Source organism: Lissotriton vulgaris, chromosome 2_1 (genome assembly GCF_964263255.1).
Source record: "Lissotriton vulgaris chromosome 2_1, aLisVul1.2, whole genome shotgun sequence".
NCBI classification, from domain to species: domain Eukaryota; kingdom Metazoa; phylum Chordata; class Amphibia; order Caudata; family Salamandridae; genus Lissotriton; species Lissotriton vulgaris.
The window spans coordinates 203,160,573-203,184,570 of NC_141687.1; the positions used below are offsets into that span (position 1 = coordinate 203,160,573).

Consider the following 23,998-nt stretch of genomic DNA (forward strand, 5'->3'; position numbering starts at 1 on the left):
ATGCCTGAAGCTCATCCACTCTCCTGCGTGATGTGATAGCAATGAGAAAAACAACTTTACAAGTGCAAAATTGTAGTTCACATTTATTTAAAGGCTCGATTGGTGGACCCATTAGCCTGGTAAGTGCAATATTAAGATTCCACACTGGGGCAGGTGGAAGTCCTGGAGGAATAACTCTTGAGTCCCTCCATTCTGCACTTTTCGTCATTGCACTCTACACCACTCCACTCCACTCTATGCCACCCTCCTCTGCAACACTGCACTCTAGGTCAACAAACTCTATTCTGTACCATTCCACTGTACGCCAGTGCACTCTATGCCAATCCCCTTTATGCCACTCGAATATACTCTGCACCACTGCACTCTACTCCAAAACAATCTACTCTACACCACTGCACTCGGTGCCACTGCACTGAGAGCCACTCTATGCTACTGCAATCTACGCCAGGCACTCTGAAAAGGGACAGGTGTTGTCCATTTAGAAGATAAGCGGCTATTGCAGCGAGGTGTAAGCGTATAGCTGTGTACGCTAAATTTGAACATTGTAAATGTAGTAGAAAACAAATGATATTTTGAACGGAAGCATAAAGTGGTTTGATATGGTTGTTAATACAATAAATAACAAACCACTTCCATTTTCCTGCATAGCAAGTTCTTGTAGTAGGTCTTCTGGCCTCTTTAATGATATTCATACAGTCTGGTGGAAGATTCAGATAACCAAACTTTGATCTCAGGTGCCTGATCGCATGGTTGAGAAGTTAGGGATCTGGATGTCTTCTCTCTAGATGGCTCTGTGTGATGAGACAGGGTGTGAGATGTAGCTTATGATGAGGAACTACTGAGAGGTCTAACAGGGTAGTGAACCAAGGCTGGCGAGCCCAAGTTAGAGCTACCAGGATTAGTGTGAGGGATGTTTCCCTGAGCTTCCGAACCACCAGTTGAATGAGTGGGAAAGGTGGAAAAGCATAAGCAAATATCTCTGAACATTTAATCCGTCTGCACTGATGGCGGCGATGCATTAAGGAGGATACCGGAAAACACTGAAGAGAAGTAAACAATTCAAATCAAAAACAAAAAAGACATGACGGATTCAGAGTCTTAAATCAAGCAGACTAAGTAGGAAACACTCGACAAACTTTTAACTTCACGGACGTTCAGATTGTGTTGTTTGGTCCTGAAGAGAATCCCCTGATTCTTAGGGATTCGAAACGGGTCGACCTTTTTACCACATTCTTTGTTTGTATAGACCAATCGTTTCCAAATATGTATTGTAAATATAACAATGACTGATGGTCTATTGCATGAATATAATTGTATTTGTGTATCCTTCCATTGAGTGGAGTAGGTTTTACCTGCCAACACAAACAGTACCTTTGCAGGGCCTATAATATAAAATAAATTCCTGTTAGAAGACACAACCCCCCGCCCCCTTTTTCCACCACCAATTTTTGTTGTCTGTCGTCAATTGATGTCCAAGAGTGAAATGTGTTAAATGTTTAACCTTCCTTCCTCACTCCCTGGCATTCTTGCCCTCCTTTCTTAAATCCTTCAGCCCATAAGCCTGTTATTGGTCCTCCTACATTGTCCATAATGAATGTATCAGACTGAAGCCAAAATTATACATTCTGTTTATTAATAAAAGTAAAAAACCTTTTTTCCAAAAAGAAAAAGAAAATCAAAATAAATTCATTTAACTTTGTTAATAAATCTTGACTGAAAGAGTGGTCTGTGGTAATGAGCCACTTGCAGCTTGTGGCCCTTGTGAAATATTGAATTATTGCACAGTATTGGCTATCTTTTTGTTTATTAATTCGTTGGCGCAGCCTTACTGTGCTTTAGCCAAAACCCTTGTTGTTGCTTGGTTCATTTAATCCATAGAGCATTGCCTTTGGATAATGAGTGTGGATACCAGGAGGCGAAGTTTGGCCATTTTGCGTTTAGGTGTTTGGCGAACAGATCTGTCTGGAAAACCCCACTTCTGAAAGAACCGTAGGAGAACTTGAGGGTGCAGTTCCCACTCGTGGACCTGTTGTCTCGGTCTGCTGAGGAGATGTGCAATTTGATTGTTTACTCCTGGGAGGTGTTCCGCTAGGAGATACATTTTTTGATGAATGAGCCATCTCCAAATATCCGGTGCAAGGTGTGACAGCTGGAGAGTGTGTGTCCTTTCTTGTTTCTGTATATAATACATTGCTGTTAAGTTGTCTGTACATATCAGGAGAGCTTTGCCAACCAGGTAATTTGGAAGGCTTTGATCAGTAGAAAGATTGTTAGTAGCTCTAGATGATTTATGTGGATTTGCTTTTCCTTCTGACTCCATGATACCTGAATTGTGAGAGTTTGGAGATAAGCTCCCCAACCATTGAGAGATGTGTCTGCTGTGAGCACTGTCTGTGGAACTGGGTCGATGAAAGGCCTCCCTTTTGAAAGGTTCTGTGGATGCCACTACTGCAGAGAGCAAGGAGTGCGGCCGTCCACCAACACTAGATCTACTTAATCGACCCTGAGACGGATTCCACTGGCGTGCTAAACATTCTTGAAGGGGACGCCTCTGAAGTCTTGAATAAGGAACTATCATGATGCAGGATGCCATCATTCATAGTAGTTGCATGAACACCCGAGCTGGTAATGAGTGATCAGGTTGCAATTTGGAAATGAGAGCCTCAATATTGTGAATTATGGATATATTGGGACAGACTAGAACTTTTTGAGTACCTACAGTGGCCTCCTAGTACGTTTATGTATTGAAGAGTTGAAGATGGGACTTTGACAGATTGACTGTAAATCCGAGGTGGTGTAGTAAGTGTACTGTTGTTTGAGTGTGCTGTAGGCCCTCTGTGAGAGAGCTGGCTTTGATGAGCCAGTCGTCTAATATGGGAAGACGTGAACATGTAGTCTTCACAGATGTGCAGCGACTACTGCCAGACATTTGGCAAATACTCTGGGAGCAGTAGTTTTTTTTTTAAACCTTTATTTTTGGTATTTTTTGTAGAACATCACACAATTTCACAATTTAGAACATGCATCAGTGTGGTACAGCCATTAAATCAATGCATCGTGGTGTATACTCAATACAATCAGTGGATTCGGTAATACAGTCATTAAAATACAAATCAACTATCATAGTTTGCATTGCATATAGAAGGCCCCCGACCCTCACCAGCGTCACGGTCCAAGCCCTACTCCCCGCACAGTGTAAACTATAAAAGTGCGTCCTGAGTTAGACTTCCCGCACATAGCCATAAAAACAGTACAATGCATACTCCCTCAATGAATCACTACTCAGTCTCGCCGCTCTCAACCATTCCATTCAGACCATGCGCCTCTGGACTATCGGTCTCCTCCGACGCTTCTTCCTGTTGCAACAGGTAGGCCTGTAGGGGTCCCCATATGTCCTTAGGTCTAGAGGACAAGGGTTGAGTCTCCGCATGTATTTTGCTCCGGTATTGACAATATATCATACCGTGAACCCACTCTTTGAATTTAGGAGCGCGTCCTCTTCCCCCATCTACAGGCAAGCCTCCTCTTTGCGAACAATAATGCCACATCCACAAATTTGCGGTTAGTTTTTGGTATCTGTGCAGTGTACCCCAGCAAAAACACCAAGGGATCTGTAGGAACACACATGTCCAACATTCGCTCTAATGCGCCATGCACATGCTCCCAGTACTGTGCCACCTGTGGACATTCCCATGCTAAGTGCAAGAAGCCGGCACCTGGTTGCCCATAGCGTTCACAACAATCAGTGTCAGCTAATCAAAATCTATATTTCCGCATCGGGGTACAATATATTCTATGTAGATATTTATAATGGATGATTTTAAAGCGGCTACTGGCTGTCATGCACCCGGTTATACTACAGCAATACTCCCACTGTTCATCCGTTATGTCACTACCTAAATCTTCGTTCCAGTGTCCCCTTGCCGTGCTCGTTATTTCTGGCGTGTGTGGGCGGAGGCTTTCATATATACGCGACACCATGTGTGCACCATCACTGCTGCACACTACAACATTTAGGGGTGCAACGCAGCCCGGCTCCCTCGGGTAGTCTGGAAGAAGAACTCTCATGCTTTCTCTCAATCGTATGTGGTAAAAAACCTCCAGGGGGGTAGGGGTGTGTTCACCCAAAAAGCACTCGAGTACAAAATGCGTTTGCACGAACAGATCCCCCCCCCAAGTTGTTATGTGTAAAGCACGACACATCCTCTGGAATCCAGCCTCCTGTAACAGCACTACTCCTGGATGATAGGTAAGCGGCATGCGTAGTGCATACAGTAGGGGTGCCTGAACTCCACGCAGCAACCTCTGCCAAGCGTCTATTGTGCAGGACACTGTGGTTGGGGGAGTATCCAACACCGCCGGGGGTCCATATACAACGCCGTTCAACGGAATAGGGTGTGCTATCCAGTCTTCGACCGCGATCTGGGGCATATATCGAGTAGGTTTCACCCAGTGATACAGGTAGTGGGCCTGTGCACTAATGTAGTATGCGTCAAAATCCGGGACGTCAAACCCACCCTTACTATATGGTTGTGTTAAAACCACCCATTTGAGCCTTGACTGTCGCCCTCCCCACACCTGCCTAATCAATTCCCATTTCAAAGTCTTAAAAAAGAAAGCACCGGGATGGTAAGGTATGTTGAGGAAATAATATAAAAAACGTGGCAAAATGACCATTTTGATAAGGGAAACTCTGCCAGCCATGGATAAAGGCAGTGCGATCCATCTCGTAATAGTGTCTGTCAATTTTGTTATGGCTGTCCTATAATTGAGTCTCAAGGTCTCTTCCCTGTCTTTGGAGATCTGGATCCCCAATAGAGCAAATCGCCGGTGCAACATTCCAAAGGGAAGTCCAATGGGAACACCCGCATCGCTGAGGTCAGTGGAAAGAACTGATTTTCCCCAGTTAATTGCAACTCCGGATAGTCTGCCGAACACAATGAATTCTCTCAACAATGCATTCAACTTATTTTCAGGGTCTACGACATATAGAGTGACATTGTCAGCATATAGGGAAATAGACATCTGGCGCTGAAAGCATCGGAAAGCACTCCCCTGATGGAGCTGTCGTATACGACATGCCAGCGGCTCGATCGCAATGGCGAACAGTAGGGGAGAGCGGGGGCAACCCTGCTGGGTACCCCTAGTGATCTTGAGTGCATCGGAGAGGTGTCCATTCACAAGCACCTTTGCCGTGGGCTCCGTATACAGTAACTGCACCCATGCTATCAATATAGGTGGAAACCCCATTTAATGTAAGATGGTGAAAAGATAGCTCCACTGTACGGAGTCAAACGCCTTGGAAGCGTCCCAAAAAAACACAGCTAGGGGAAACTCCGGTGCTACCGTCTGTATGAGGGAGAACACCGTACGTAAATTGTGAGATGTCGCTCTCGTCGGGACAAAGCCCGATTGATCAGGAAGTATGATTTTAGTCATTAGAAGGGACAGCCTTGTGGCTAAAACTTCAGCCAAACTTTTTGCGTCATAATTAATTAGAGACAGGGGCCTGTACTAATCATACCGTATAGGATCCTTTCCTGGCCTCAATATGGATGTGATCACCACCTCACGCATGGATCGGGGCAGAATCCCCACCTCCAGAGATTCTTCAAAGACCTCTTTCAGCACCGGCGCCATGATGTCAAGATTGGTTAGCAGGGGGTGAGGAACCCAGTTAGACCCTTGAGGGCTTGGGTAATTAAATGAAAGGGTAGAGAGGCCTTCAAGGGATATATTTCATAGGAGAGATGAGTTGTTCAATATGCTTGTGGGATAAAGTTAAATACCCAGTGAATCAATCAAATGATGCAATGCATACAATCAGTTTTGGAAAACACATAAAGACATATAGACATAAAAGCAACAAAGCAACAAAGCACAAGGGTGTATCAAAAAAAGGAATTTTATCAAAGATTTCATTAGGTCAGCAGTAAATCAAAAAAGCAGGTCAGGAAATGCTGATAAGAATAGCATAATGGCAAATAATCAATAATGCAGCAAAACCTAGAAAAGACATCTATCTCAAAAACAAGAAGTGAGTCAAACACTGTAGAGATAAGATGTAGGTCGACGTTTCGGTCTCTCTACAACATAGTTATCGAGACCATCTTCAGGACTGTAGTCATAAAAACACTGCTGTAAACTGTGCTGTAATCTGTAACATAAATATTAACAAATTACAAGTCTATTCTATTTAAAAACCATTACTCCATACACCCAAGTGACAAACCTAACTACGAAAAAAACGTGACTTAAGCAAACTAGACATAACTGACAATATGAACACATTTGGACTACAAGAATACATAACTCACTTAGAATGGACAGACACTATGTATAGGATACAAAACTAAACAATATATATCTACATTGTGACATTTGCAAAAGAACATACATCGAACAGAATTCATAATTAGTGATGAGCTTACATTATCAAGCTTATTATAGAGACCATTGAAAAGCCTATCTTTATGTTGGGGTAATGTATACCAACAAATAGAGTATAAGTTGCGAAATTAATAAAATCATCAAGTATTAAAGTCTTAGCTTGAACATCACAAGTATGTCGCTATCTTACTTTAAAGAAAACCTAAAAGAATAAGTAGCTAGGACAGATCCATTACGTGCATTAAATCCTCTAGTGGGTAATTTCTCCATACTATGTGCCATTTTTTGTATCTCTTTGCCACGATATATATATTAAGCACGTGGTTCTTTATACAGGCATCCGTTTGGTGTCCTACGCGCAATTTCAAATTGAGACCCACATTGTGGTAACCCATTTAAACTAGGTACGTTTGTGAAACATCTACATTGATTGATAATCACTGCACGTAATGGATCTGTCCTAGCTACTTATTCTTTTAGGTTTTCTTTAAAGTAAGATAGCGACATACTTGTGATGTTCAAGCTAAGACTTTAATACTTGATGATTTCATTAATTTCGCAACTTATACTCTATTTGTTGGTATACATTACCCCAACATAAAGATAGGCTTTTCAATGGTCTCTATAATAAGCTTGATAATGTAAGCTCATCACTAATTATGAATTCTGTTCGATGTATGTTCTTTTGCAAATGTCACAATGTAGATATATATTGTTTAGTTTTGTATCCTATACATAGTGTCTGTCCATTCTAAGTGAGTTATGTATTCTTGTAGTCCAAATGTGTTCATATTGTCAGTTATGTCTAGTTTGCTTAAGTCACGTTTTTTTCGTAGTTAGGTTTGTCACTTGGGTGTATGGAGTAATGGTTTTTAAATAGAATAGACTTGTAATTTGTTAATATTTATGTTACAGATTACAGCACAGTTTACAGCAGTGTTTTTATGACTACAGTCCTGAAGATGGTCTCGATAACTATGTTGTAGAGAGACCGAAACGTCGACCTACATCTTATCTCTACAGTGTTTGACTCACTTCTTGTTTTTGAGATAGATGTCTTTTCTAGGTTTTGCTGCATTATTGATTATTTGCCATTATGCTATTCTTATCAGCATTTCCTGACCTGCTTTTTTGATTTACTGCTGACCTAATGAAATCTTTGATAAAATTCCTTTTTTTGATACACCCTTGTGCTTTGTTGCTTTGTTGCTTTTATGTCTATATGTCTTTATGTGTTTTCCAAAACTGATTGTATGCATTGCATCATTTGATTGATTCACTGGGTATTTAACTTTATCCCACAAGCATATTGAACAACTCATCTCTCCTATGAAATATATCCCTTGAAGGCCTCTCTACCCTTTCATGATGTCAAGATAGCATTTATAGAATTCAGCGGGAATGCCGTCCGATCCTGGCGCTTTTTCATTCCCCAGCGACATTATGGCCTCCTTGATTTCATCCATCTCGAATGGAGCACTTAGGAAGGTTCTATGCACGTCGCTCAACCAAAATAGCGCCAGCTCCCCCAGAAAACCATCTAAATCGGCCTCCCCAGTGGATTGCGTGGTGTATAAGTGCGCATAGTGCACATGGAAAGTCTTTAGTATCCGGTCGCTGTCTCTACAGGTCTCGCCCTCTTGATCAACAATCTCCAAGATGGCATTGGTGGCCCTTTCAATCTGCACAACCTCAGCCAGTGCCTTCCCTGGTCGTTCCCCCTCACTGTATTTGCGGGCGACCCAGTATTTGCTTCTAAATTTTGCTTCGCGCTGCGCCTCCCTTCGTATTCGGTCAGTTTCGTGCAAAACTGTTGATGTACTGCCCCATCATCTCGTCCCGCCATTTGTCTCTCCAGCACTTGCAGCTCGCTTTCCAATTTAGATAAAGTGTGTAGAATATCCCGGATTACCCCAAAGCTTTTGGTCATACACCACCCTCGAACTGTGACCTTAAAGGCCTCCCAAATTGTCTCAACACGGTCTACAGAGTTCTTATTACGGGGGGAAAAATCCTCTATATCCTCCCTTAATTCCTCGCGGAACACTGTGTCTAGCAAGGCTGTGGTTGAAGTTACCATGTACGCTTAGGGCGATCATAGCCAGTTATATTCAGCGTGACCCAGACAGGACAATGATCCGACTGGGTTCTAGTAAGATGTCGAGCCTCAACAATCCCCGTGCTAAATCACTAGTTAATAAACAATAATCCAGTCTCGCCCACGTACCCGTGTAAGATGTGAAGTGTGTGACCTCCTGTATGTATGTATGTATGTGTCTTGTAAAGCGCACTGCTGCCCTGGGGCGTCGTGGTGCTGTAGCCCGCTGGGGAACCTGTCCTGGCTATCCCTGTGAGATGGTCCCTACTGGGTATCTCCAAGGTGAAATCAGGCATCCCCGGCGAATGTGGGGGGGCCGTTGCAGAGATGAGGCAAGCTAAAGCCCAGAGTTGCCGATTGTGATCCCTGGTTAAAGTAGGCACCGAGGCGAGAATTATCGAGTCCGCTGACCCTGGTCCACGACCCTGCTGCGTCGGGAATTGAACCCTGGTCCCGGGCCGTTCTCTGCTTCCGGGTCTGCTGCCTCTAACCAGTGAGCCACACCACTCCTGGAGTGTGGGGAGTATGTATCTCCAACTGACCACAAGGCCTCCTTCTTCTATAATGCCCCTCAGTGCCTCTCGCATCCTAGGGTGATAATGTGTCTGGCCGTCAGTCCTATCCATGGAAGGCACCATTGCCACATTAAAGTCGCCTCCCCAGACAATCTGTCGAGACCCAGCATCTAGTATCTTACCCCATAGTAGCGTGAAGAACCCCGGTTCATCCGTATTCGGCGCATAGCAATTGACAATTGTATTGGAATCACTCCCCAGCCTCCCCCTTTGTATGATATAGCGTCCTGCCTTGTCCACCTGCTGCCCCAGCAGTGTGAATGGGACCGAGCGACATATCAGTATGGCAGTACCCCATACATAATAAGAATAATTAGAAAATGCCCTGACTCCTGCCCATCTGCTAGCAAAAGTGGGGTTAGTCTGTGGGGCCATATGAGTCTCCTGCAAAAGCACCACGCTTACATTATGCCTGTCTAAATAAGCCTAGACCTGTCTGCATTTTCGAGGGTCCTTAAGTCCTCTGATATTCCATGATAAAATCGTACAATTATCTGTGACAGTATCCCCATCAGAAAAACACATGCATGCATGATACAACCACGAGGTTCGGCATGATATCCTCAGCCATCAATCTCCAATGCTGCTCCATTGTGTGAATCGTGTGTTTAACACCAACAATTTAACTTGTAACACTCCCCTACCCTGCTGAGGCCCCCCCAACTGGCAACCCATGCCGACACCTGCCCATGTGTCCTTGCCGACGCATCCCACCAAGAACTACCAACTGTGTCCCACCCCTTCCGCACCCACCGACCCCTCCCCGCCTACCGTCAGAAAAAAGGCATTGTTCTCCCCATTCTCCCTCCCTACCTACCCCACCCACCCACTGAAGCAATCCCAACATGCCAGATGATTCTCCCAACCCCCAACCCATCACGCTTAACAAGTGCTCACTTTGCGACTGGATTCAAGATAGCCTGGCTGATGAGGGTTACGAGACCGAAACCGGTCCCAGGATGCTAGTTTCCGGTCCAGGGAAGACATGGCTTGGCAGTTCGGGCTGGACTGTTCCCATGAGGCACAGGGTCAGACTGATTTGCATATGGCCATGTCTGAACTTGGGTGGTGGAGTGAGCTAAAGAATGGTGATGGATTAAACCCAGATCAGTTGACTGGGGGTGAGTGTTTGATTTGCTCAAATGCTCCGTCCATCATCCCCTTTGGTAACAACAAAAACAGCACTACTCCCATGATATAATTCAACATGGAGGATCACCCATAGGGAAAACGCCTCAGACAGTCACACGGCTAACGTCCCTCCCAAACCCTGGAAACTGTACAACCACTGGGCTCTAGTCAAGGAGGGGCCTGGAATACGGTACCACTGGAACACCACTGTTCTCTACATCCTGTATGATATAGAGTTTCCCCAGTCTCTTCGCTTCCTTACAGGTCACCAGTGACCCGCTGTCCGTCCGTGGATATTACAAGACTCACAAGCTTGTCTATGAAAGGTCATTCATTATCTCCTCTTCTTGAGGATTGTCATTCCGTTCCGCATCTATATCATCTGCTCCACGTTGTGCACGCTTCCATTGCCGTAGGTAGTCCTCCACATGTTGCGGGTTGGTGAAAAAACGTTGTTTGCCCTGGTGTGTGACACGCAGCCTTGCTGGATATAGCAGCGCATAGTCAATCTGCGCTGCGTGTAGTTTCTTTTTCATCTCCAGAAATTTGCGACGCTCTTCTTGGACTAGCGGAGTGAAATCCGGGTAGGTCGAAAACGTCACCCCATCGTATACCAATTTCTGTTTCATGCGTGCAGCCCGTAAGGCCACATCGCGGTCACGATAGTTTAGCAAGCGCGCAATGATCGGCCTAGGTGGCTTCGGTTGTGGGCCCAATGATCTGTGTGCACGCTCAACTATGAATTGCGCAGAGAAGCCTCCGCTCCAATCGCGGACTGTAAAAGTTTTTCAATATAGTCCTCCATGCGCCCTGTGTTTGTAGATATTGACTACGCGTATGTTGTTTCATCTACTACGGGCTTCTAAATCTTCATTTTTGCCGCGATTGTCCGAAGTAGGTTGTCCATCTGTGCCAGCCTCGTTGCCTGCCTAGCCGTGGTATCGTCCGAGTCTGAGATGCGTCTTTCAGCCTCCGTCAACCGTTCCTCGTGGAGATCAACCTTGTGCACCAGTGCGTCCATTCTGGAGGACATTCGGTCCACTTTATCCACTACAGTGGTAAACCCCTGCCTCATTTCCTGTAGGATTTGGCGCAGATCACGATCTGCAGACGTCTCCCCCCCCATTCGCCGTGTCCGCGCCATGCGATACAGCCGTTCAGGAGCCTGGCTTGGGGCCCTTTTTGGGCGCCTCAAAGCTTAGTTTCGGTTGGCGATTATCCAGCTTCCCCATGGCGTCTGTAGTTAGGCTATGTCACTGTCTCGCTTCCGCCACACCTGGGTCAATCACCAAGGGTGTCCACCTGCCTCTGGCCACGGGCTGCACGCCGGGTCTTCCAACCTTGTAAATAAGCGGCCTCCTATGTATTCCTGCACCTTCTAGCCAGCTGCCCACCACTGAGGTTTAATCGCGATACTTGTCCAAAGGTATGCAGGCTTAGTGATCAGGAGAAAAAAGCACACACTCCTATGCACTATCAAGCCACTGAGGAGCAATGATCTTAGCAGCGTCCGGCCTGCAAATCACTAGTCAGACTCTGTGCCCAGTATGGGGTTCGTCACAGTGTGCCTTCTCTCTCGCCACGTGGCACCGCAGGGGCCCCCATTGCCAAGATAGCTGTCATGTGCGGGTGATATCACTGATAGGGCAGCCGCTCTTGGAGCGACTTACCGCACTCTGCCTCAATTCCCATCTGGCGGGACCACGACGGCGCGTCGTAGTGCTTCTGTGGTCAAGGCGACTCCGTCACCAGTGGGTTGCAACTCAGGGGCGGACGCAGCCTTGTGTGCGGGTCCCGTAGGGCGTTCTCCGTCTTTCACCGGTTTTGGCCTGTCGTGGCTTCTGTGTGGTAGGACTCACCATTCAATATCGCACCCAGTAGCAGGTCTCGTCTTCAGGAACCCGCTGTTCTCGTGCCCCAGTAGTGCACAGTTTGCTGTGTCAGACGGCAATCGCCGATGCCTTGTAGTTCGCCGCCAGCCGTCCGGGCCTACCAGCCTCGTGGCAAGCCGTGGGCTCTCCTGCCACTGGGCGCCACTGTGCACGCACTCTGGCGCTCCAGCGCCCTTCCCGGGGGAGACGATTTGGTCGCGTCTCTCAGTCTAGGAGCATGCGATTAGCCTCAAACTTGCACAGAGTCTGGGGAATAGTATTAGGAATCCATATATTTCGTGGTTTCCAGTAGGCAGATTGTTTGTACAGGATTTATGAAGGATTATTGCTCCAGGCAGCGGGAGCCTCACCTCAAGGCGGCCATTCCGCTCGTGCGCCCTCTAGCGCCCTTCCGGGAGCAGTAGTTACTTTAAATGCGGCACTTTGAATTGATAATGTTGTTCGCTATTAAAAACCTGAGGTATTTGAGATGAGCAGGACGTATTGGAATATGGAAGTAGGCATCTTTTAAGTCCAGAGTGGAGATAAAGTCGCCTTGTTGTAACAGAGGAAGTACCTGTTGGAGAGTGACCATACGGAAGTGATCTGATTGAATGTATAGGTTTAATTCTCTTTGGTCTAATATAGGCCTCGCAGAACCGTCCTTTTTGGGAATTAAAACATATAGAGTTTACCCCTGCCTCCTGATATTATAGTGGGACTGGTTCTATAGCTCCTTTTTCCAGAAGAGATTGGACCTCTTGTTTGAGTAGGTGTAGATGTTGGAGATAGTTTGTGTGATTGTGGTGGAATGTTAAGAGGGTTGCTGGTAAGCTCCAGGCAGAAACCAGATTGGATAATTTGTAAAACCCATCTGTTGATGTGATTGAATTCGAGACCGGGAGAAATTGAGTAAGACGTCCCCGGACAGGTGTTGAATGATCGGGAGGAAGGGGAAACAAGTCACTGCTTATTTATGGGTGAGGAAGTACGGGGTGTATTACCTCTTCCTCTTGCATGGTTTCCCCGAAATCGACCTCGAAAATAATCTCTGATAGAGGGCGATTGACTATTGCCTCTATATGAGGTAGACGATCCATCAGTAAGCATGGACTTTGAGCCTCCCTGTAAAAGGATTGGCGAAATGAGCCACGATTAGACCATAGACTTGGCTACCTCCGTGCCCTTCTTCATTTTTTGTAATGAAGTGTGCACTGCAGGACCGAATAAATGCTCCTTATTAAAAGGTGAATTAAAAATAGATGCTTGAACCTTGGCTTTAAACCTGATATTCTAAGCCATGCTTGGCTTCTGAGGAGGATGCTGGTGTTAATAGCACGTGAAGCTGTATCTGCTGCGTCAAGAACACACCTGATTGAAGTACTGAAAGGAAAATGCTACTTACCAGTATGCATCTGTTCTTGGCATGTAGAGCTGCAGATTTCTACACTTTGCATTAGATCGCCACCTGGTGTTGGGCTCGGATGATTGCATGTTTTTGTCGTCTTGGAAGAAGTCTTTGTAGTCACAAGATAGGTGACTCCTCCCTTGGACTATAGTACGCATGGGCATCGGCTTCATCCTTAGATTGCTTTTCGCCATGATGGGAAATGATAGAGTTAGTAGAAAGTAAGAAAGGATGTCCATGCGTGTATATCTAATAAAGATAAAACTGGAACAGATACAGGTCCAGGGGAGGCGGGAGGGTGTGTAGAAATCTGCAGCTCTACATGCCAAGAACAGATGCATACTGGTAAGTAGCATTTTCCGTTCGAGGCATATGAGCTGCAGATTCTATACTTTGAATCGATTGAGCAGCAGTGTCTCCCCTAGCGGTGGTCACCTGTATCCATTGCAGTAGGACAGCTTGGCCTACTGAAGCTTGCTGCTTGGCTTGCACATCAACCCAATAGTGTTTAGTGAAGGTGTGAGTTGTATACCATGTTGCTGCCTTGCAGATGTCTTCTAGGGGAATGTTCCCTAAGAAAGCCATGGAGGCTTCTAGTGGGAGTGTGGAATACGCTCTAGGAGGAACTGTTAATGTGCGTTTTGCCTTGTGATAGCATATTTGTATACATTTAACAATCCACCTTGCAATTCCTGATTTAGAAATGGGTTTGCCTTTATGTGGTGGAGAGAAAGCTAAAAATAGTTGCTTTGTTTTATGAAAGGATTTCGTCTTATCGATGTAATAGAGAAGAGCTCTTGACATCTAGTGTGTGTAGAGCTCTCTCTGCTACAGAGTCTAGGTTTTGAAAAAACACTGGTAACTCTTCTAAGAGAGGTAATAGCAATGAGGAAAGCTGTTTTCCGTGTGAGAAATTGCAGTTCACATTTGTGTAAAGGTTTAAAAGGGGGTCCCATGAGCCTGGTAAAAACAAGGTTTAGGTTCCACACTGGAGAGGGTGATAGCCTAGGAGGAATGATTCTTTTTAGTTCTTCTATAAAAGCTTTTATTGCTGGTACTCTAAACAATAACATATGTTGTCTGTTTTGTAGATATGCTGCAATGGCTGCAAGATGTAAGCGTATAGATGAGTATGCTAGATTACATCTCTGTAAATGGAGAAGGTAACAGATAATATTTTGATGGACGCAGCCAAAGGATCAATTTGATTATTAGTGCAGTAAATGGCAAATGTTTTCCATTTTGCAGCATAGCAAGCTCTAGTAGTAGGTCTTCTGGCTTCCTTAATGATATTCATTGTTGGACTTGGTCGTTCTGGCAGGTTCACCCCTGAAGTTTTTACTTTTTAATTGTAACCTGGTGTTAGTGATTTTTGGTTTCTGCGCACTTCACCACTGTATCCCAGGGTAAAGTGCGTGCGTGTGGTCAGGTTGGCCTGCCCTCCCATAGGAATGCATGGGGAATGTATGTGTGGATGTATGACGTTAGAACGCATACATTGACAACGCGTACCTTTACAACGCGTTCGTAACAACGAAAATTGTTACCACGCATTGCGCTGGGGGGCGTAAAATTGATTAATTTAATTTACTATTCCAACACCAGTCCACCGTGGATAGTAGGGAAGGTGTTGGGATAGTAAATTAAATCATTTACTATCCTTGAGCGCCCCCCAGTGCAATGCGTGGTAACAACTTTCGTTGTTACGCCCGCGTTGTAAAGGTATTCCGTGGTAATGCTTGCGTTCTAAACGCTGCATACCGTATGTGTCCATGTTAGTTCCTGATGTGTGGGGAGTGCAGGCTCGAGTTTGGTATGTGCGGACTCGTGTGATTAAATGCTGCGCGATGTGTGCGGCGTGAATGTGACTAGTGTGGAAGTGCCACTTCTAAAAGTTGGCCTGTCTGTGTAATAAAGTTAAAATGACTGGCTGGCTTGTGATTGGCTGGAGCTGGCTGGTGTGCCAGGCTCCAGGAGTCAGGATGGGTCTGCCCCGGTGGTGAATGGGAGATCTGCATGTTGATGGCTGGGGAGGAGTGCACCTGGGACCTGAATAGGGCTGGGCTTTCCCCACACAATGCTGGCTCCGCCCCCTGTGGTGCGACTGATGACCCTAGCCTAGCCTGTGAATAGGAAGAGGGGCTGAGCAAAACAAAGTGCTCCAGAACCAGCTGTGTCTGGTTTTCCCCTACCCTGCACCCTAGAGACAAAGGGATTTAGTGTATAAAAAGAGGCTGAGACCTCTTGTAAAATGTTCTGGTTTTCCTGACTAGAATCTACCCGGGGCGTGCTGCTGCTGGGGCCCAGGGGAAGGCTTGCCTCCCTGGGCCCTGCCCAGCCCCTGGATGCCTGATGGACTCTTTGGGACCCCGCTGACTTGCCTAGGATGGTTGGGGGACTTTTTCTTGTCCTGGAACCTTATTTGGACCCTCTTCCCAGCTCCCCGGACCTTTGACAAGATTTTCACCCTGCAGCGGAGTGCTGCCATGCTGCCTAAAGGGGGTCCCCCTGCCGGGGGATCCCCTCCTTCTAGTGCCCCTTGCAGGTGCCCACCCTGCGTCTCCGTGTGGATTTACTATTCACGGGTGCCACCCCGCTTTTCTTTATGCTCCCCGAGTGCGCAGGTGCCCACCCTGCGGCTTCGTTATTGATATAAAATATTAAGGGTGCTACCCCATTTTATATATGCTTTAACGGGTCCCCACCCTGTTTCTACTCTTATTTGATACACCGAGGGTGCCCACCCCTCATTTTCCGACCTGAAATATCACCGCAGCGGCCCTCTGGCGCCGAACATAGGAAGTCAGGCACTATCGTGCCTGACTCTGGACGGGACTTCCAGTTTGGAAGGGAAGTCCCGCCTGTGCCGCGTGCTGATTGGGGGAAGCTGCCCGGGAGGAAGAAAGAGCCCGGAGCCTCACAGGCTCCATTCCTAAGTCCCGGCCCGGAGATGGGGGGCCGGGTGAAGCAGGGCACCTGGTGAGGTGGGGCTCCCATGGCCAAGGAGAGCCCCGCGGGCCGCCAGCCGTCACAGAGAACCAGGAGTCTACCTCGCCTCTATGCATGGAAGAGCCGGTGAGTAAAGTCGGCCGGGGGTAGTAGAGCAGAGGCGTCCTGCTGGTGCTTCTCATCAGAGGGCTGCTCCGAGGCCTGATCCCTTGTTTACTCGGGCCAAGAGGGGCCCACACTGCATTGTTAAAGGGGGGGGGCGGAGTCGGGGCACATTGTCGGTGCCCGCCTCGCCTCTACCCCTGTGCCTCTAACAGTACCTTGCTGGTTTTCAGAGCGGCCCGATGACAGTGGGTCGCTCCAACAGGGGGCACGATAATTTCCAGAGCCTGCGGGCTCCCACGAGGCCCCTTGCTATTGTTCCTAGTTGCCCCACTTGCAGAGGGCAGCTGCACCAAGTGTGTTGATTTTCCTTAAAGAGGCACGTTGTGCCAGGGCACGATTCTTAGCTGCCCCCGTGAGAGCCTAGAGGGCTCCCAAAGTTCACCAGTTATCCTAGAATCAGTTGGCTCCAACCTCAACCTGTCTCGCAGTAATGTTTCCTGTGCTTTGCGGGCTCCAACATGTGGCAGTTGTTTCCAAGGGCCAGTGAGAGCCCATGTCGCAGTCTTGATTTCCAGGTGCCCAGCAAGTAGTGGGCAGCTGCACTGTTTAGGTTCTTTTTCTTTCTAGGGACATGTACTTTGCTTCTAGGAGTGAGACGCACTCGTTAACCCTATCTTGACCTTCCCCAGCTGCGCAGCACTTAGTGCCAGCTGCAGCGTTTTGGCCCCCTGTTCCTGTCCTCAGCTGCCCAGCAAGCAGTGGGCAGCTGCTACGTTTAGGTTTTTGTGCAGTGGCGCAACCTGGACCCTAATGTGATTTATGTGCTGTTATGATTTATGTGCTATTGCTTTTTGGGTGTTAGGAAATGTACTGTGTGTAGTATGTTTTGCTCACCCTGTGACCTACACCGCTGAATGTGTTTTTACGCGTCATGTGTCTTACCTACACCGCTGAATGTGTTCTTATGCATCATGTGTTTTACCTACACCGCTGAATGTGTTTTTATGCGTCATGTGTCTTACTTGCACCGCTGAATGTGTTCTTATGCATCATGTGTTTTACGTACACCGCTGAATGTGTTTTTATGCGTCATGTGTCTTACCTGCACCGCTGAATGTGTTCTTATGCATCATGTGTTTTACCTACACAGCTGAATGTGTTTTTATGCATCATGTGTGACGCTTTTGTGCCTAAAACTATCTCCAAGGGCTTGATACTGAGCTCACCCCCTGAACAAAGTCCAGGACCAGTGGACTCTTTTGTGCCTTCACTGCCAAGTTGTTGGGACTTGTCTGATCCCCTTGGGCCGCTGGAGCCCCGCCTGAAGTGTGCCTCGCTCTCACCCACTTTTGCAGGCCGTGCCTGGCCGCCCTCCTGCCTCGAGCCGCGCCGCTCTCCTCTGAGCCACGTTCACTTCACTGGGCCGCCCGCACCCTGCCCCCCTCCTCCTCTGAGCCGCACACCTTGGTTGCCCCAGCCTCTGAAAATAGCCCGGAGCCTTTGGGAGGCGAGAAACGCCTGCACGCTTGTAGCGTGCCAGCCGCCTCCCGCCTGCTCCGGCCTGCTGAAGAGATCATCCGCATTGTCTCACGCAACCAGAACGGAAGGTACGGTCTGTACCCGCCGCCAGTTATTATATGTTCCATGTTCTCAGCGCTATTCCTACAAGTATTCTATTTCTACAAAGTGCTATTTCTACCAAGTGCTAGTTCTACCAAGTGCTAGTTCTAAAAGTGCTTATTCCTGACAGTGGTCCATGTGGCCCTGTCCTGTGTATATAATCCCTTGTAAATTCTGCCCGTGCCTATGGCACATTGCAAAGTGTGTATTTATTTTCTAATGTGTTTGGTATAATGCAAAGGTTATTTTTGATATAACCTTGTGTGGAGTTCCTTTTGTGGGGGGCCTGGGATGTTGTTGCAGGTGGGTGCGTTCGCAAATGCATTACACATCGCCTCTGAGATAAGCCTGACTGCTCGTGCCAAGCTACCAAGAGGGTGAGCAGGGGTTATCTTGGCGGTTGACTGCCTTGCCCTGACTTAAAATGGTGGTTTCTGCCTGGCTTTGGCGCAAGCCTCAGCCAACCGGAAATCGCCATTTCTAACATTCATACAGTCTGGTGGCAGGTTAAGGTAACCAGACTAAGATATCAGGAGCAATATTGCCAGATTCAGTTGACTTGGATTTGGATGCCTGATGTCTCCATGGTTCTGTGTTAGCATGGATGGTGTCAGAGACAGTTTGTGGTGTGGAACTAGAGAGAGTTCTAGCAGCGTGGTGAACCACGGTTGAGTGCCCATGTGGGAGCTACCAGGATCAGTTTGAGAGACTGTTGTCTGAGCTTGCGTACCACTAGTGGTATTAGTGGGATTGGCGGAAAAGCGTACGCAAATCTGCCTGACCAGTTCATCCATATTGCTTTGCCCTTAGACAACGGGTGCGGAAAACTGCCGGCGAAGGTTGGGCATTTTGCATTTTCGTGTGTGGCAAACCGGTCTATGTCTGGATGACCCTACTTGTGAAAGAATGGTTGAAGAACTTGCAGATGTAGTTCCCATTCGTGAATCTGTTGTGTCTGTCGACTTAACAGATCCGCTATCTGATTGTGAACTCCTGGAAGGTGTTCTGCAAGCAGATATATCTTTTGTGGAATGGCCCATCTCCAAATGTTTTGTACGAGTAGGGACAGCTGCAGGGAATGTGTGCCTCCTTGTTTTTGTATGTAGTACATGGCTGTCATGTTGTCCATCCGGATTAAGACAGTTTTGTTCTGTATGTGCATTTGGAAGGACTTCAGTGCTAGGAAAATTGCCAGCAACTCTAGGTGATTGATGTGAAGCACCTTTTGTTGAGCGATCCATCTTTCCAGAGTTGTGTGGTGGAACAGATGTGCTCCCCATTCTATCAGGGATGCGTCTATTGTCAGTACTATCTGTGGAACTGGCTCTAGGAACAGCCGCCCTTTGGACAAGTTTTTGGTGTTCCACCACTGCAGAGAGCGATGTGTGCGGCTGTCCACCAACACCAGGTCTGTTAGTTTTCCTTGTGCCTGATTCCACTGATGTGCTAGACATTCCTACAATGGGCGCATTTGCAGTTTTGCATATGGTACAATAAAAGTGCAAGATGCCTCCATGCCCATTAGTTGCATGAACACTCTGGCTGGGAGAGAGTTTTGGTTTTGAAACCTTGTAACTAAGGCTTGAATGCTCTGTATCCTGGCTAGACTTGGATAAGCTAGAGCTCTATTGGCGCTAATGGGAGCACCTAGGTATTGATGTACATGAGAGGGCTGGAGATGTGCCTTGGTGTAGTTGATTGTAAACCCCAAGTCGTGCAGTGTTTGAATTTTTTGAGATGTGTGTTGGACACACTGATTGAATGACTTGGCTTTTGTGAGCCAATCGACCAAGTATCGGAAGACGTGGATATGTTGTCTTCTGAGATGTGCTGCTACAACTACTAGGCTCTTTGTAAACACTCATAGTGCAGTTGTGACCCCGAATGGAAGGACTATGAACTGATAGTGTTGTCTTTCTAGTACAAATCTGAGATACTAACTGTGAGAAGGATGTATGGGAATGTGGAAGTAGGCGTCCTTGAGGTCTAGTGTGGTTAGGAAATCGCCTTGTTGCAACAATGGGAGCACTTGTTGTAAAGTGATCATGTGAAAATCATCTGATTTTACATACAGATTGAGAGGCCTTAGGTCTAGAATTGGTTTTGTTGTTCCATCCTTTTTGGGTATTAGGAAATAGAGAGTAAACCCATGTTCCTTGATGTTTTAACGGAACTAGGCAGTAACCATACTGGATAATGTGTCTTACCCACTTTTCTGTTGTGATGGAATTTCAGACAGGTAGGAACTGTGTTAATCTACCCCCTACAGGAGTAGTATGCTGTTGGGGGAGCTGAAGGAAGTCACTGTTTAGTGGTGGAAGAGGATCGATTGTTGTTATTACCTTGACCTCTTCCCTTATTGTTATTTCCCCTGTAACCTCCTCTAAAATATCCTCTATTGGAGGATGTTTGCGCATTGTTTTTAAAGGAAGTTGATTTGTCTGCTCCAGTTTGTCTGGAGCCTCCTCTATAAAAGGAGCAACGAAAGGAGCCTCTTAGTTGAGTGGACTGCAAAGCTCCCATAGATTTTGCAGTATCAGTGTCTTTTTTCATTTTTTCAAGTGCTACGTCTACCTCTGGACCAAACAATTGTTGTTGGTTGAATGGTTGATTTAAGATGGTTGTTTGCACCTCTTGCTTAAACCCAGAAATGCGTAGGCACGCATGTCTTCTAAGGAGGTCGCTAGTGTTTATTGCTTTAGATGTAAATGTAAATGTAAATGTCAAGGTATTTGTAGAGCGCAATGTCCCCATGCGGTTTCCTGGCGCTATTACTCATACCGCTGTGGAACTCTTCCTGGCTTTCCCTGTGAAGTGTCCACTCCTGGGCACCCCCAGGGTGAAGCCAGGCATCCTAGCGCTGTTGGTGCCGGTGTGGAGGTTAAGCAAGCTATTGCCCAGAGTTGAAGCGTGGGGCCCATGATTAGAATAGGCACCGAGGCGAGAAGTGTCAGGTCCGAGGAAATTGAGCCCAAGACCCGCCGAGGCAGGAATTGAACCCTGGTCCCGAGCCAGAACTCTGCATCAGGGTCTGCCGCTCTAACCATTGAGCCACACTCCTCCTAGATGCAGTGTCTGCAACATCAAGAGCACACTTGATTGAGGCATTTGAAATAAGGTTACCCTCTTGTATAAGGTCATTTGCCTGTGCCTTATATTGGTCAGTAGATGTTGTAAAAGGGTTTCTAACTGGTCATAATGAGCCCTGTCATATCTTGCGAGGAGGGCTTGTGTGTTAGCTATATTCCATGTATTGCTAGCTTGTGTAGCTATCCTTTTGCCTGAGGCATCTATTATTTTCGATTCCTTATCAGGAGGTGATGCCTCAACTGATGTCTGTGAATTTGCCTTTTTCCTAGCATTTGAAACGACTAGGGACTCTAAGGGTAGCTGACCTTTAATATAAGCAGGATCCCCAGGAGCGGACCTGTACTTTTTCCCTATTCTTGGGTTTATGATCCTGGCTCGTACAGGATCTTTAAACACTTCTGGGGCATGCTTAATGACCCCTTTAATCATGGGTAATATTTGAACAGATTTTTGTGAGTGTTCAAAAGTGTAACAAAAATTCTTCCTCTTCTTCATCTGAGTGCATTGTTACATTATGATAGATGGCAGCCCTATTAAGTAGATGTCCAAAGTCAATATTAACTTCAGGAGGAGATGGTTTGGATGGATATGTATGTGGGTCAGGGATATCTGGTACATCTTGTGGGTTTGGATATTCCCAGTCTGGTACATCAGTAGGGTATGGAAAGGGCTCATCTGGGTCTCCCCCATCCCCTATGTTATACTCCTCTTCATTCTGAGGAGGTGTCTGTGGAGGTGAAGATTGAGGTGGAAAATTTTGGGGTGAATGAGCAGGTGAACTTTGAGCTGAAATGTTAAGGAATAGAAGGTGAAAGAGGAAGTACAGGAGAAGAAGGGTGCATAGGTGATGTGGCAGAATCCTTCTTCTTGACAGGCACTGGAGTTGAAGGTGCTATATCTATCTTCCTCTTTCTATGTGGCATAGTGGAAACATGTCCTGTTTCTGGATCTATGAATATCCTTTTTTGCAAAGGATCAGGTCGAAAAAGCTCTTCTTCTTGAGAAATTGCTTTCGGCGCTGATTTTTTCGGCTCCGGGCCTGGTTTCTGCTTGACTTTAGCCTTAGGAGTTGTTGTAGTCCTTTGGTGTCGTTTTTGGCACCGAAGGTATTGTTTTCAGAGTCAATGCCTGTTCCAGGGCTTGGAGGCATCGGAAGCAGGATTTGTAGGTTTCGACACCAAAGTTTTTGGGGTGGAAGCTGTTTTGGTCAGCTTGGAAGGGTCGGAAACCGGCTTCATTGGTTTCGGTGCTGTCTTGTCTTTAGGAGTCGACGGTTTCGGAGTGTTTTTCGGAACCGGGACTTCTTTCGGTTTCGGTGCCAAGGGAGCTGGTAGTATCGGCACGTGCGGTTTGCTCGGTATGGAGCTACCGGAAGGCTTGATTATTTTCTTCAGATTCGTGCTCGATTGCGGGGCTTTCCAAGCAATGTCTCGGTCTCGACTGGGCCACAAAGGCGGAGTTTTGACCTTAACCTTTAGTTTAGGGGTTGGGGCTGGGGTCGGGGCAGTTGTACTCATGGAGTCGTCTGCCTCAGAAACGGTTTGGAGATCATCGGAATCTTCCTCGGGGACACTTGGACCTTCGTTGAAGATATCCACCGGTTCCAGAGCTGATCACTGCATGTCGCGTCGACGTGCACTCCGATCTCGAAGCGTCTTCTTGGATCGAAAGGATGCACAAGCAATGCAGCTCGACTCGTCGTGTTCAGGTGATAAACACAGGTTACACACCTCGTGATGGTCGCTGCGTTGAAATTTTGCCCCACAAACGGGGCATTTATTGAATTGTGTCCTTTCCATGAGTTGAAGGCCTCACCACGTGGGTAGGCTCAACGGCCCGCGTCGACGATATCGGAATTGAACTGATGAAGTCGAGTCTATGTATATTGATGTTGAAGTTTGTTTTTAGAAAGTTTTGCGCGTCAAAGTCTTTAAAAAGTAGATTTTCGAACTAGAGCGGAAAAGTTGCATCCGAACCGAGTGGCGGAAAAAAACAATCTAAGGATGGAATCGATGCCCATGCGCACTATCGTCCAAGGGAGGAGTCACCTATCTCGTGACTACAAAGACTTCTTCCAAGACGACAACAACATGCTATCATCCGAGCCCAACACCAGGTGGCAATCTAATGCAAAGTGTAGAATCTGCAGCTCATATGCCTCAAACATAAGCTTCCCTTCCTGGATGATGTCATGAGTCTTGGACTCAAGCTCATCAGGTAAGTATTGCATCAGTTGCTCTAGCTCATCATATTGAGCCCCATCATACCTTGCTAAGATTGCTGGTGTGTTAGCTATGCACCAATGATTGGTTGCTCGCGCTGCTACTCTTTTGCCTGATGCATCTATTAACTTCGACTCTTTATCGGGAGGCGGAACGTCTTTTACGAGCATTTGATACCACCAACGAATCTAGTGGAACCCGACCCCTGATGAAAATTGGGTCTGTAGATTTCTTATCCACTCTAGGTGTGAGTACCCTAGCTCGTACTGGATCTCTGAATACCTTATCTGAATGTTTTAACTTAACTTTGAGCTTAGGTAGTGTATGTATTGACTTTTGAGATGCCCTTAGTGTCTCAAATAAGAAATCTTCCTCAAGAGGTTCCTTATGGAGTTGCACTCCATGAAACTGTGCAGCTCTATTAAGCAACTCAGTAAACCTCACATCATCATCTGGAGAAGGCCTAGATGGGTATAGGTCCGGGTCGCTGTCTTTAAAAGTATCAGTGTTCTAGTCGACCCAAGGGACTGTAGGCCTCA

The 23,998-nt window shown here is 46.7% G+C and overlaps 1 protein-coding gene across 2 annotated transcripts in view; it reads right to left on the minus strand.

Moving 5' to 3' along the window:
- The window catches only part of LIG3 (DNA ligase 3), a 254,312-nt gene that overhangs the window by 53,642 nt on the left and 176,672 nt on the right, over window positions 1-23,998 (minus strand). The gene's annotated exons all lie outside the window — the stretch shown is intronic.